Raw genomic sequence first — 12931 nt, 5'->3', positions numbered from 1 at the left:
TATGTATTATGTTACATCAGAACAAACTTTTATTACATAGAATTTTCAGTTATAGGTTGCAAAAGAGATTTCATCTGGAGTAAACGATTTGCAAATAGATTGGATTTTTGAAAATCGATCTTGGATCTATGAAAAGAGCACGCATTTTAAGTAAAGTTATGTCACAACAGCTGTTACCATGTGAGCAAGAGAGCAATACAATTTAGACATAACAGCTAATGCAATAAATGAATCTGCAGTAACTGTTTAGTTTAACCCTAATTAAGAGGTATTTGTGTAATTTTCAGTCCTAATAAAACCGCCAATGCACCAAATACCATGTGATCTAGGCTACTATTCTGCACCGAGCGAGGTGGTGCATCGGTTAGCACACTGGGCTCGCATTTGGGAGGACGGTAGTTTGAACCTGCGTCTGACCATCTTGATTTACATTTTCCTTGATTTCCCTAAATCGCTTCAGACAAATGCCGGGATGGTTCTTCGAAAGGACATACCGACTTCCTTCACAATCCTCCCCCAATCCGATGGTACCAACGATCTAACTGTTTGGTCCCCTCCCACAAATTAACAAACCAACCAACTAAAAGCCCAGTTCCATACTATTTTTCTGCACAACCTACTTAGCATTTGGCGCCTCTCCTCCCGTCTTTTCCCTCACTTTCACCCATGTCAGGTTTTACTGCTAAATAAAATACACAGTGCATGCAAAAATTTTCCAATTGGTCACACCTGGGTACCTTCCCAGCATAGGACCTGGCCTCACTAAGGAATAATGTAAGCAAATGTCAAGCGATCTGTGTCAATTTTCAGATCAGAGTGGAGATAAGACAGACCAAGCGGCCTGTGGTAAAAAACCATACAAACATTGGGAATCATTCAACAACTAACCAGCACTCATATAAAGTGTGCTCACATTAACGATGGTTGATCCAGTAGGAAGCTGAGAAGATGCAGCAAGGTGACATCTTTGCAAAGAAGAATGATTACACATAGATTTTATGCATCGACTACCAATGGCTGGACAAAATTATAAGAAAAGAAGTCTACTTAATGCTGTACACTGAAGACACCTTAGGCTGCTTGAAAGAAGCAAATTATTTCTGAACGAGAGATATAATTGTAGTGTCGGTAGCTGGACCGACACCGTGATGTGGATTGCTGAAAAAGAAAGCTTGACTACGCGGTAGCCGATAGTGCACGGCATACAGCAGACGGGCGTGAAGTCTGGAACATGAGAACTTATAAATGAATACGAAGAAAAGTATGTAGATGCTTTTTACTTAACTTTTATTGATTCCTTGGAATACATCTCTCTTGAATACTCGAAGCTATAGGCACTGATACAAATGGCTCCTTGTTAGTTCGTAGCCATTAACTTCTGATGGCTATTCTGTCTCTCGGCTAATGAGAGAGAAAGGCTTCATACAACTGGGCGATAGCTAGGTTCGCGTACAACTGGGCGGTAGCTTGGTTCTCGTACAACTGGGGCCGAGTCCACTCTCGTATCACGAGACCTGCCTAGATGGTGGCGCTAGGTCTGCGATCACAGTGGCGACACGCGGGTCCGACATGTACTACATGGACCGCGGCCGATTTAAGCTACCACCTAGCAAGTGTGGTGTCTGGCGGTGACACCACATTCCTCCCCCGCAAATCGGCGAACGGTCGTGTGATAAGGCTTCCGCCCGCCGTGGGGAGGACCACATGTTGACGTATGCGATGAGGTGGGGAGCCTAACAACAGGCGAGGCTGTGCCACCCGCACCCGGCCATCCGGTCCGTGGGGAGCTAGGAAACGCCTGCAAAACTAGTCCAGGGTGCACGTCAACATGCGGTGTATGCGCCCGTAAAGAGACAGGAGGTCCTGAAGGGTCAACGTCCATGGCGTCGGGGTAGCCGACGCGCGATGACGTCATGTGGTCCGGAGCGGGCGGGCGTTCCATGGCGGAGGACAGCTGGTCACGGGAAGCGATCGGCGGCGCGTGACCCTGGGAGGCGCTTGGCGGCGGCAACGAAGCGTCGAATGCGGTCGGCGGCGGCGGCGGCTGCTGCTGCTGCTGCTGCTGCGGCGGCGGCGGCGCGTCGCCATGGGGCAAAATGGAAGGCATCGTCGGTAACACCTGGGGATGAGGCGAGCCAGTAGATGGGTCCCCAGGGCGCTGACCGGACGGCACCGTCGCTGAAAGCAGACGGGGAGCGGCAGAACCCGAGCGACGACAGAGGCGCAGCTGATTGAGATGCCGACGCACCTCACCAGAGGCCCCCAACCAAATACATCGCGCGGCCGAGGCAGCGAAGAATGCGCCCTGCGAGCCAACGCCGTGAACCGCGATAGTTGCGATAAAATACAACGTCGCCTGGAGCAAAAACAGGAGTCTGCCGCTGCACAGGAACCTGATGCGGCGGATGCAGCAAAGACATCAAGGTGCGATGAGGACGACCGTGGAGCAACTCAGCCGGCGAGCTACCATCTCGGGGCTGAGAGCGATACGAAGATAAAAAGAGCAACAATGCGTCCTCCCGAGAATGCGACTCTTTCAATTTCAACATCTGTGACTTGAAAGTCCGGACCAATCGTTCAGCGGCACCGTTGGACTGAGGCGAAAACGGCGCGGATGTCAGATGTTGAATACCATTGGCCTGGCAGAAAGACTGGAATTCTGCGGACATGAATTGTGGGCCATTGTCGGAAACAATAGTCTGCGGAAGACCTTCAATGCAAAAGATAGCAGACAACGCTTGGATGGTGGCGGAGGACGTCGTGGAAGACATCCGGACAACAAAAGGAAAATTACTGAAGGCGTCGACCAGAACCAACCATCGGGCATTCCAGAATGGACCAGCAAAATCAATGTGCAAGCGTTGCCAAGGGGAAGTGGCTTTTGGCCACGCAAAGACTTTCCGCGGCGGTGCGGACTGTTGTTCGGCACACGCCGGGCACGAAGAACACATATTCGTAATCGCAGCATCGATTCCGAACCAAGTACAGTGCTGACGAGCAAGTTGTTTCGTTCGCACTATACCCCAATGTCCTTGGTGAAGAAGCCGTAAAACAGAGGACTGTAACGAACGTGGGATCACGACTCTGGACTGATCATTATCAGAACGCAACAACAAAACACCACGTCGAACAAAAAGTCTCTCCTTGTGAGCAAAAAATCGGCGAACCAACGGATCCTCGATCCGAGACTTTGACAAAGGCCATTGCGTAGCAACAAAACGTAAAACAGTAGCAAGGACAGGGTCAGCAGCTGTGGCTGTAGCGACACGACGAAAATCAATCGGAAACGATTCGACCACTTCATCGGTTTCCGAATCAATGAACATGCAAGCAAGTTCGGAAGAATCGAATGCTTTATCCTCAGCAACAGGCAAACGGGACAACGCATCGGCGTTTCCGTGCTTAGCAGTGGACCGATACAAGATATCGTAGCGGTACTGCGAGAGGAAAATAGACCAGCGAATGAATTTCTGCGCTGTACGTGGAGGTACAGGCTTGGTCGGATGAAAAAGCGATGTCAAAGGTTTGTGGTCTGTGATGATGGTAAAGTGACGACCATACAAGAAATCATGGAACTTAGTAACACCAAACACGAGAGCTAAAGCTTCTTTCTCTATCTGTGAATAATTTCTTTGCGCAGACGAGAGCAATTTGGACGCAAAGGCAATAGGGCGATCATGGGAGCCAACTTTGTGCGCAAGCACAGCACCGATCCCGAAATCCGATGCATCTACCATCAACAAAAGGGGTTTCTGGGGATCGAATGGCGTAAGGCAAGTATTAGAAAGCAACGCCGATTTCAACTGGCGAAAGGCGCGTTCACATTCCGGCGTCCAGACGAACGGAACACCTTTACGGCGTAAGCGATGAAGCGGAGCTGAAATGGAAGAGGCATTGCGCACATATTTATGATAATAGTTAATTTTACCCAACACACTCTGTAGCTGTTTCAGATTTTGAGGGGAAGGCAAATCTTGTATGGCACGGAGGTGCTCTGGACTCGGATGTATGCCTTGGGCATTAATGACATGTCCCAGGTATGGTAAGTCACGAGCAAAAAACACACATTTGTCCTTCCTCAAGCGAAGACCATTTTGCCGCAAGACCTGAAATAATGTTCGTAAATTCGCAAGATGATCTTCTTCTGTCTGTCCGGAGATCACTATATCGTCCAGATAGTTTGCTGCAGTAGGGACCGACGCACAAATAGTTTGTAAATATTGCTGAAACAAGGCAGGGGCGGATGCACACCCGAAAGGCAGTCTTTTGAAGCGGTACAATCCAAGATGCGTGTTAACCACCAATACGCGCTGGGATTCGTCGTCCACCGGTATTTGCAAGTACGCATCGGCTAGGTCCAACTTTGAAAAATATTTTCCCGGGCACAGTTTAGCAAAAAGATCTTCCGGGCGGGGCAAAGGAAAAGTAGCAGTCACTAGCTGTGGATTCACTGTGGCCTTGAAGTCCACGCAAAGTCTCAATTTTCCGGAAGGTTTTGGCAAAATGACTAAGGGTGAGGCCCAGAGAGAAGCTTGCACACGTTCAATTACACCCTGCGATTCGAGATCGTGTAACGTTCTTGCGACCTCATCACGCAATGCGTGAGGAACATTGCGCGCCCTGAAAAATTTCGGTTGCGCGTTTACCTTCAGTTCTAAATGTGCCTCATAGTTTTTAGCGCAACCTAAGCCCGGTGCAAAAATATCTGCAAATTCTTCACATAAGCGAGAAACACTGTCTGTAGGCACAGTCTGATTCACTGATAGCACCTGATTTACAATAGACATGTTAAACAACTTAAACAAATCGAGACCAAACAAATTCACTGCAGAAGAAGAACGAAGAACGTAAAATGACACAAGTTTTGTTTGTCCCTTGTATGTTGCAAGAAGGCTGCACTGTCCTAACACAGGAATTTTCTGTCCGGAATATGTAGTGAGCTTAACATTTGCGGCACGCAACGGAGGTGCGCCCAGTTGTTTGTACGTGTCGTGATTGAGCAATGAAACTGCAGCTCCGGTATCGAGCTGGAATGGTATCACTTTGCCTTCAAAGTCTAAGTCCACAAAAAGTTTATTGTCCTGCTGACGACAAGAGCGACTGTTTTGTGCAATTGGAACAGACACTGGTACAGAATCACTTGCTAATTGACGTGATTTCCGGCGACGTCGACGCACAGTTTTTGTGGGACGATCACAGTCACTGTTAGAGAAAGTGTCACTGGACGAAGTGGAATTAACGACATGAATGTCCATAGGCGAAGGTCCACGAGCCTGAGTGTCCTTGGTTCGATTCCGGCGCGAAGCAAAGGGCCTGGAATGATTGTGATTGTCTGATCTGAGCTTTTTCTGGCAAACACTTTGAACATGTCCTTTCTTATTGCAGAAAAAGCAAATAGCTTGGCGTGACGGGCAATGTTCACTCGAATGTCTAGTAGCACACCGCGGGCATGATTTCACTGCATTTGTGTGCCGGCGCGGCACACCTGGCGTAGCACGCGGCGGTCGCTGTATCGCCGTGCGCGAGGCCCCGTTACCGGGCCGCGCAGCGCGTCCAGCGGGCCGGTTAATGTTACACACGGCTGGCGAAGTGTCAAAAGATTCCTGAGCACAGTCCAGTGTGTCCTGTCTATCCAATATGTCTATCACTTGTTGAAGGGAGGGATTAACTAGTTTCAAAATTTGCTCCCGTATGCGAACATCAGAAACGTTCTGTGCAATTGCATCACGCACCATTGTATCTGAATAAGAAAGACCACAGTCACATTCAAAGGCACAGTCCCTAGTAAGTCCTTGCAATGTTGCTACCCACTCCCTATTAGTTTGACCGGCCGTACGTTTTGTACGAAAAAACGTATACCGTTTTGCAACCACATTAACTGTTTCTTTGAAATAGGCATCTAATGCAGACAAAATTTCCTCGTATGACAGAGTTGCTACGTCTCGTCGGGGAAACAATTTCACTATCACACGGTATGTGAACACACCGACACAAGAAAGCAAAAACGGCTGCCGCTCATTACCTTGAATTCTGTAGGCAGCAAGGTGGAAGGCGAACTGACGAGACCACTCTTGCCACGTCTCATCGGCTGCCACGTATGGTCGAAAGGGAGGTGCAACAGCGTTCAGTGGCAGCGGTAGCGAAGAAGCGGCGGCGGCCGCATCGGTTTGAATGGTACGTTGACCCTGGACGAGCTGTCCAAGGGCATCCAGTAACGCCTGCGTCTGCTGAGTCTGCAAGCGATAAAATTCGGACAGAACATCTGGAGAATGTGGCGAAGCCATGACACAATGAAATGTAAGCAATCAGAAATAAATGTAAGCAATCAGAAAAAGGTCCTTTTCCCTCGTCGCCAATAATTGTAGTGTCGGTAGCTGGACCGACACCGTGATGTGGATTGCTGAAAAAGAAAGCTTGACTACGCGGTAGCCGATAGTGCACGGCATACAGCAGACGGGCGTGAAGTCTGGAACATGAGAACTTATAAATGAATACGAAGAAAAGTATGTAGATGCTTTTTACTTAACTTTTATTGATTCCTTGGAATACATCTCTCTTGAATACTCGAAGCTATAGGCACTGATACAAATGGCTCCTTGTTAGTTCGTAGCCATTAACTTCTGATGGCTATTCTGTCTCTCGGCTAATGAGAGAGAAAGGCTTCATACAACTGGGCGATAGCTAGGTTCGCGTACAACTGGGCGGTAGCTTGGTTCTCGTACAACTGGGGCCGAGTCCACTCTCGTATCACGAGACCTGCCTAGATGGTGGCGCTAGGTCTGCGATCACAGTGGCGACACGCGGGTCCGACATGTACTACATGGACCGCGGCCGATTTAAGCTACCACCTAGCAAGTGTGGTGTCTGGCGGTGACACCACAATACCACTAGTAAATAGACGCTGATGAAGTGAATGGGGAGAAGACTACCTTCATAACACCTAATGGGCTCTATGTTTGAACTTTGTTACACTCTAACCACCTTTCAACATATGATGGGCAAACTGCTTGGACACTTTTGATACGTGATGTCATTATCTTTTATGCAGAGACATTTGAAGAACATCTAAGCTGTCTGGCAACCATGGTAAAGTATGTTCAGACTGGAGGCTTTTCATCACTCAATATGTAAAAATCATTGGGTATCCATTTAATGGCCTTGAAATCCATTCCGACCCAGAGAAAATAAGAGCAGTCACTGATTTGCCGACTCATTAGTGATGTGAGAAGTTTTTCCAGACTGTGCTCATTGAGCTGGCGATTCATAAAGGACTTACGTATTAAGGTGCACCACATACGGAAACTATTGGAGGTAGACACGAAATTTTCCGAGAGTTAGGTGCAAGAAAAATCTTCCCTTGCCCTTAAGGAGACACTAACATTTTCTCCAGTCCTAGCACTGTGAGACAAGAATGTCGAGACATAACTTCACACTGACACTTGCAAGTAGTGAATAGATAAAGATCTAGTTGAAGAAAATGCTGAAAATGTGATGGTTTAAGCTTTCACAATATTCTCCAAGTGCAAGAAAACTTACAATGATGAAAGGATGTGTAGCACTTGTTTGGGCCATCAACAACGATTAAAGTACTCAGTAGGAAAGCTTCTTCATAAAAAGGGAGAAAGGGATAATGTAGACAATTTTAGACCTATTTCTATGCCATAAGTGTTCGCTATTATTGAAAAGGCTGTGTATTTAAGGATAATTGATCATTTCATTTCACAAATTTGCTGTCAAATGTACAGTTTGGTTTTGGAAGTGGTTTAACAACTGAAAATGCTATATTCTCTTTTCTCTGTCAGGTTACAGATGGATGAAATAAAAGGTTTCGAACGTCAGCCACTTCTTTTGATTTAACTGAGGGATTTGATTGTGAGGATTACAAAATATTGCTCCAGAATTAGGACCATTAAGGAATACAGGGAGTAGCTCACAATTTGTTCATCTCTTGCTTTAAGAACAGACAGCAAAATGTCATTCTCTACAGTACAAGTGGGGCATGATTAAATGGCAGGTGCCCCAGAGATCAGTGCTGGGATCACTCCTGTTCCTTATCTATATAAATGATATCTCTTCTAGTATTGCAGCTGATTATAAAATGTTTCTGTTTGCTGTCACACTAGCTTGGTAGGATGTTGTGTACAGTGATGGCACTGTTTCTAATGGTGCAGTTCAAAACAAATAAATGGCTTTTAAAAAGTAAGCTAACTCTGAATCACAGTAAGACTCATTTTTTACAGTTTCTAACACACAGTTCAATAAAACTTGTCATAGTGTAATGAATAATATTATTGTTATTATCATTTTTCTCTCATATATATATATATATATATATATATATACACATATAAGTTATTTTGTACCAGCAATACTATTGGGTCACAAACAAAACAAGTAGAGATATGCTCTTCAATTTTTTAATTTCTATATATTCACCTGCTTATCTCTATAAGTGGTAGTGGGCAGACATATTACAAATTTCGCTGCATTAATGTTGTTCAAAAATGTGTATTCTAACCAGACATTAAAGAAGTGTTATAACAGTTATTACTGAATGGAAAACAATCATCGGGAAGATTCGCAATGTCGACAAAAGGGAATGGATGGGTAGTAGCTGGTAATGACTACATCACTCGTTATGCTGTTATCAAATGTGTGCTGACTGGAAATGACAAGGTTCCTTGTAGAAGACATCATTTGAAAGCATGAAACACCCCGCCAAATGATCTCTGATCGTGGAAAAATATTCCAGTCAAGACTAGTTTCAAATATAATTTCACACTGAGACATCACCCATGGCATGACAACTGCCTGCCATCCAGAGACGAATGGCATCACACAATACTTTAATAAGACACTAGCGAGTATGCAACCAATGTACACTGAAGTCAAAAGGAGAGATTTGGATACAATACTGCCCTTCATTACATCTGCATATAACACTGCTAAACAAGACACTACAGGCTTCACACTGTTCTCTCTTCACTGCGGATGTAAGGTCGAAATGACAATGGGTACAGTGTTTCCATTTCAACTGCATGATACCAAGGATGACTTTGTAAAACACCTCATCATTTGGACTGAAGAAGCAAGACAGCTGGCTCGCATACAGAGCTTGGATACCCAGCAGAAGAACTAAGACTGCTATAACATCAAGCACCTTCAGTGAGATACAGCCTGGGAGACGTGGTGTGGATTTTTATGCCTGTGCAGAAAATGAAAATATAGGAAAAATTACTAAATGCAGGCTGCTTCATACCCTTCGTCCCTTGTTGAACATCACACATGTAGTCAAGGATTATGACCATTCATCAGAAAAACAGAATAGTTGTCTTATTCATAAAGTGTCATAAATATTCTTACTACAGGTTGAATTTGCGGCCTCTCAAATAGAATTTCTACAGCTGCCAGACAAGGAAACATCAGACTTCGATATTTAAAAGATACAGGTAGCTTGTCTGAAAGGACACATATACGATACAAAACTACTAATAAAATAAGGTAACGGCCATTATGCTTCATCAGTTACCTCCATACTGACCCCTGTGAAATATTACAACATGCATACAAGTTGTTTTTGACAGGAGCAATTAGATTCGGTATACTGTCATTTTAAATAAAACACCATTAATTTTGATGACTTATTTTATCAACTAAATAATTGTGCCGCATCTGATCTGTTACACTAAGACATTCCTCTCAAAACTCTAACAGACAGAACTGAAGAATAATAACTGTAAGTTTTTGTCTTTTGTTTTAGAAATACAATTGCTTGAAAATTATTTCTTGTGCCTATCACATGTACATAAATTAATTCTTTGCCACTAATCAACAAATTTATTCCATACAGAATTTTTGTTTCTACTTAAAAGGTTTATTATACTGCCTCCTAAATAGTGAGCCTGAGTGGCAAACTACAGCTGAACTATTTACTTCTAAGATTTTATTACAATATTCTTCAAAAACATACATCTGCCAGTTCTCCTTTACATGCATATGCAATAATCAGTTTTAAATTCTCGTTCCGCGCTTTTTTGAGCATTAATGTAGAATACCTCACAGCTGATGTCATGCAATGTTCATATTTCAACAGTTCTTGATATGCACAGTAGTTCACTGTATGCCACTCTTTCCACAGTTCAGTGTGCAATGGTTTAACACTTGTCAAATGTGGTTAAATATTTGTCTCCTTTTATCAAGATCGTCAATAGAAGTGGAAATCATACACTTTAACATAGAAATATCAAGTGAAATATATAAAAGACAATACATTAAATACAATTTATTTTTAGATGCAATATAAATGTTGCTTATATTTACAATATATATATTGATATCATCAATTTATGATTTTTAATGTTTTTGCAGATTGTCTATTATATGCTGTGTTTCCTAAGTGCCCAGATAATCTTAAAATCGTTCTAAGGTTAGTGTTTATGAAGTTAACTGTTTATTCGACGTCATTGTTAAAAGATGTTTATTCGATGTCATTTTTAAAAGAGTCTTTTCTTAAAATCCATGTCCATACAATGTTTGCTTTTTTTTTACGATGCTCCTTTCTTGCAGATATCACACATACAGAATGATACCCATGTGGTGGTCGTTGTGCTGAGAGGTCATATGAGAACAAGTGCCAGAACAGGCTCGTTCTTTTCGGAACCATGCAGAAGAGTGATAGAATTTCTGTGTCGACCCCTGTTTTCAACGCTGCACTTGGAAGATGAGTTGTCCCATTTCCGAGAACATTTCGCTCCCCAAATTCCACATTAGTTCTCACACCCGTAGTATTCTCTTGTTTATACTTGTTTATGCTATTTGCCATAGCCTTAGACATATTTCATTGTATTCTGCACTGAACTTCATTGTTTGAATTTACCGCATTTTATGGTGCCTTAGAACATTCCTGCCATCATTTATACGATTTCGTTCGTCCTTTTAAAAGTCGGTATAACTACTTCTGTCGTTCTGAAATTCTACTATATATTTGTTTATGCAGCAATTCCACATTTCTTTTATGTCACTATAGGATTTCTTTAATTATTGCTGACACCAGAAAGGAAAGATTAGGCACAGCACAAGCCACTTAACAACACATGAGTTCAAGTGCATATCTATGAATTAAATACTACAGTTAAAGTTAGAATTAAAATTCCTCTAAATCGAGCTAGAAGATACAGTACTTAATTTGTTTCTGGTTCCTTATCTGTTTTCCAATGTTGTGTAATGATTTCGTTCATCTACATCATTTGCCTGCTTCCTTTGACGTTTTCCATTATGTTCTGAAAGTATGTGATTTCATTCTGTGTTGAAAAGTGGTTCGTTTCTACTAATGATTTCTGTTTGTGTCAGGTTCATGTGTGCTCAGTTTTCTGTCATAGAAAATTCCAGAGTGAGAGGCATAATCTTCATTATGCAGATAATAAATTTAATAAATTATTTGTTGCATAGAGATCATTTAAATTATAATAAAGTTTTCTTCCTCGCCATTTCTTCTTTCTTCTTAGCTGCTGACCTGAAATAAAATATCTTAGACGATTTTGTATATTTGTAAGCTCCAGTCATGGTGTTGTGCTTTAAATTCATGGTTTGTGATTCTCTTACCTGCTTGTCTCTTTATGATTTTGTTTATGCTTTTATATCAAACTTACGTAAGTTTCTATGGTGCTACAATCCAACTATTTCTTTGTTCTAAAATTCTTTAAAAAATACGACACTGCAAGTGGAATGCGAGCAGTGATGTATGGACCTTCACAAAGAAGCGGCCACTTAGCATTACATCGCATCAACATACCCGATTTTGCGTGAGTATGCAAAAGAAATTGCATGTCTATTGTAAAATCCTGAATTCGTTTTATAGTTTCTAATTCGTGTTTTCGATTCTGGTGTTATTTGTTAAGGTAATTAATACATCTCGTGTCTTGTAGTAGGATTCCAGTTGTCCAGAAACCTTTGGAAGGGGATCACACCATTTGTTACTTTCCTTTACATCTAACATAGTTTCGTAGGTGTATAATTAGAGTCATATCTTTACATCTAACATAGTTTCGACAGGTGTATAATTAGAGTCATATATTCGCAAATTATTGTAAATCTCCTCAAAAAGAGACAAATAGTTCACCCACTTGGAATGTTTTCCTGATATGTATGTTCGCATAAAACAGCTTAGCTCCTTGAATACCTTTTTACACGAATTAGACTGAGGGCTATATCTTCAAATAAAGATAATTTTGGTGTCACTATGTCCTACATCAACATGATACTATAATCGTTCATATGTTCTAGATCATCTACGTCTTGGTATAGTCCCTGAGATAGACACAACAATGCATCTGTAGTTATATTGGCTTTACCTTTAATGTATACTATTTCGAATGGGTAGTTCTGCAAGATCAATGTCCATCACAATAATAGTGTATGTACAAGTTTAGATGACATTAAAAAGGTTAACGCCTGGCAGTCAGTGTATTCCTTCACATGTCTTCCAAAAATATAGTAGTTAAATTTCTTAAAGGCCATTTAATTCCCAAGATTTCCAACCCTATGGTGAATACGTATGTTGCACTTACTTACAGTTCGACTAGCAAAACCAATTTTTTTTTCTCTTGGTTATCCCTTGTTCTTATTATCTGAAAAAGACATGATTCAAGCCCTGTGCATGATGCATCGCTTGCAATACAGAAATTTTCATTAAGATCAGGATGACGCAAAATATTGGAACTTATGAATGTTTCCTTTGTTCTGATAAAAACTCGTGTACATTGTTCCGTCAAAACCGAAGCATGATTCTTGCTTTAAAACTGGTATCAAGTGTTTACTGTTGAGTAACTGATTTAGCACAAAGCACCTAAAAATGGGGCAAAACCCAGGAAAGTTTTTAATTGTTTTCTGACACTTTGGTAAGGAAAATTCTTATATGCATCCAGTTTACTAG

Source organism: Schistocerca piceifrons, chromosome 4, assembly GCF_021461385.2.
Source record: "Schistocerca piceifrons isolate TAMUIC-IGC-003096 chromosome 4, iqSchPice1.1, whole genome shotgun sequence".
Classification (NCBI taxonomy): Eukaryota; Metazoa; Arthropoda; class Insecta; order Orthoptera; family Acrididae; genus Schistocerca; species Schistocerca piceifrons.
This window is presented reverse-complemented; position numbering follows the sequence as displayed.